This window comes from Aulonocara stuartgranti (genome assembly GCF_965226115.1).
Source record: "Aulonocara stuartgranti genome assembly, chromosome: 6".
NCBI classification, from domain to species: domain Eukaryota; kingdom Metazoa; phylum Chordata; class Actinopteri; order Cichliformes; family Cichlidae; genus Aulonocara; species Aulonocara stuartgranti.
In genome coordinates, this window is record NC_138944.1 from 1,685,026 (window position 1) to 1,688,356 (window position 3,331).

Consider the following 3,331-nt stretch of genomic DNA (forward strand, 5'->3'; position numbering starts at 1 on the left):
ACAGCAAATGAACTAAAAAGTGAAAAAATAAAATAAAGAAGAGACGGAGAAACAACCTTTGTCCACCAGATGTTACCAGCTGGGCAAACAGATAATCCACAACTTGTGATATAAAACTTTTCATTTTTAAACTGCATTGTCCTTTTATGTCTGAAGGTTCTCAGTCATCCAGGTCATCGTAGTCAAAGGAGCTTGCAAAGAAAAGCGTCTGGACTTCTTTAAGTTGCTTGAAGACGTTTCACCTCTCATCCGAGAAGCTTCTTCAGTTCTAAGGTCAAATGGTGGAGAGTCCCAGATATAAACCTAGTGGGAGTTTCCCCCCACAGAGGGACAAAAGGACCCCCTGATGATCCTCTAATCGCCTGAGCCAAGGTGGGAAACTGGGTGTGGGTCCCAATCAGCCAGAGTTTCGGGTGAGTTCATTGTGAAACCTGGCCCCACCTTATCATGCGAATTCCTGACGTCAGATGGTCCAGGATGTGAGTGGGCGTTAAGGCGTCTGGGGAGGATCTCAAAACTGGATTATAGATGGCAGAGAGTTGGTGTCGTAAACCCCCGCCTCTGTTCAAAGATGGTCGCTCACAGTGGACATAGATGCTTCTTTCACTCCTCTTTATACACATGTATATGTCACAACCCGGCTCATAGGAAGTGACAAACAAATGGGAGACCACACACAGGCTTTTAAAGACTGTAAGACATATTTAATGAAAATAAGGTAAAGCAACTTAAAGACAATTTAAAGGACATAACAGCCATAACTGAAACTTCCAAATAAACATAACACGTCAGAAGGAGCCAAAAGCCAGCCACCCTGGTTCAGTCAAGGTGTCTTTATATACACTGGGACTGGCCCTCTCAGGTGTGCTGCATCAATAATTGGGTCAGCTCCACCTACCTGCAAGAAACAGGTAAAAGCAAAAGCAAAACACAAGGCCAGCCCACTGGCCGTCACACAAACCATCTGTCCTCTCTGTCCAAAATGTGAACGTTGGCATCCTCAAAAGAGTGACCTTTGACCTTTAGATGCAGATGGACTGCTGAGTCTTGTCCTGTGGAGGTGGCTCTTCTGTGTTGTGCCATGTGCTTGTGAAGTGGCTGTTTGGTCTCTCCAATGTAGAGGTCTGAGCATTCCTCGCTGCACTGTACAGCATACACCACATTGTTAAGTTTGTGTTTTGGCGTTTTGTCTTTCGGGTGAACCAGTTTGTGTCTGAGTGTGTTGCTGGGTCTGAAATACACCGGGATGTCATGCTTGGAGAAAACTCTCCTGAGTTTCTCTGATACACCGGCTACATAGGGGATGACAATGTTGTTGCGTCTGTCCTCCCTCGCTGGTGTCTGGTCTTCTTTTCTGTGCCTCTTTGCTGACTTTAAGAACGCCCATTTAGGATAGCCGCACATTTTGAGTGCTTCCTTTACATGTGTGTGTTCCTGCTTTTTTCCTTCAGGCTTAGAGGGAACATGTTCTGCCCGGTGGTGTAGGGTCCTAATTACTCCAAGTTTGTGTTCCAAAGGGTGATGGGAGTCAAAGAGGAGGTACTGGTCCGTGTGTGTGGGCTTCCGGTAAACTTCGATGTTGAGGTTGCCGTTCTCTTCAATGTGCACGGCGCAGTCCAGGAAAGGCAAACAGTTGTCCTTTGTGTCTTCCCTGGTGAACTTGATGTTTTTATCCACAGCGTTAATGTGCGCAGTGAAGGATTCCACTTCTTGTGTCTTGATTTTGACCCAGGTGTCGTCCACATATCTGTACCAGTGGCTGGGTACTCTTCCTTTGAAAGAGCCAAGAGCCTTCCTTTCCACTTCCTCCATGTAAAGGTTGGCTACAATAGGTGACACGGGGGAGCCCATGGCACAGCCATGTTTTTGTCTGTAAAAGCCTTCGTTGTATTTGAAGTATGTAGTGGTGAGGCAGAGGTCTAACAGTGTGCAGATCTGATCGGGGTTGAAGTTGGTCCTGTCCTCCAAGGAGCTGTCTTCTTGTAGTCGTTTTCTGACAGTCTCCACGGCCTCCGTGGTGGGTATGCAGGTGAAGAGAGAGACTACATCAAACTGATCTTCAAGTAACTTAAAGAAGTCCAGACGCCTTTCTTTGCAAGCTCCTTTGACCACACCTGAGAGGTTAAAGGTCAACCTCCAGCCTTTTATGTTTGAAATGATGAAGAGTACTATACCAGAGTTTATCTACATGTGCTTTTGCTAAAAATAAATCCTCTTTATTATTAATCAAAGAAGAGTTTCTGTTGTACTGTTGCTAAGCTGCTTTAATAAAATATCCTGTGACGTCTAAGTTGGGGATTTTCCCTTTTTAACGCTTTGTGAAACAAAAAAGGTAAAAACCTGAGTATGAATCTACATGAGTATAAACGGCTCTTACAGGTTACTCCGGCCTTCTGAGGGTAACAGATCGCCAGGGCCTAATTTTCCAGGCCACCAATTCCAGTAGTTTTCAAAGAGCAGTGATGTAGAGGGAAGCTGCTGTTAGTGGGTGTGGCTGATGGATGCTGAGCCTGCAAAGGTACGAGTGATGTGAGGTGTTCATCATCATCAGTGCTTCAAATTAAAAGCATTTCCTGTCACCTGGATCCACATCTGGACCGTAGAAAAAACCACTGAAGCCATGTTTGACCAGAATATGAATAAACATCCCACAAACTAGTGGATCAGAAGGTTTTCATTAGCTAATCTTCTAGTGATTTGAGCTACATTATGTTTTGAAGCTGATGAGAGAACAAATGAAAATAAAAGTCATATTAACACCAAAAACATGGGCAGGAGGAAGGATGGCTGAGCCAGATGTTCAGGCTGTCCTGAGTGAGCGCACAGCTGCAGTGGAAAGCAACTGACTTCAGACCAGCTGACCTGACTGCTGAGCTCCACCTGAGCTGCTCATGGTTTGGAAACCAGTTCAAATTTAAAGGAGACGAAAAAGCAAACATTCAGATTTAACTGCATGTTCTTCCTCAGTAACTGTAATCAGTTACATGTAACTGATTAGCGTTACATATCATGTTGTAAGTGTTTGTTCATTAGAACGATGGTTTCAGAGCAACGACTCCTCTGTCTCCTACCTGCTGCCTTGACTCCTCTCTCCTCCTGTCTCTTCCTCGCCTCCTCTGTTTGCATCTTAAGAGGGAGGGTCTAAGATGAGGGGAGAGGAGGTGAGGGAAGGAAACTCACCTGTCCTGAAGCTTAGCAATAAGTAAAAAACAAGCCTTTAAAAAACAGACACAAGCTGCAGCGGGTGATAAACATGTGGCTTCTTCTGCTTCATAAAGCTGAAGTTTTTGCCATGACATCGAGAACAGAACATCCCGGCGTCGAACATCAA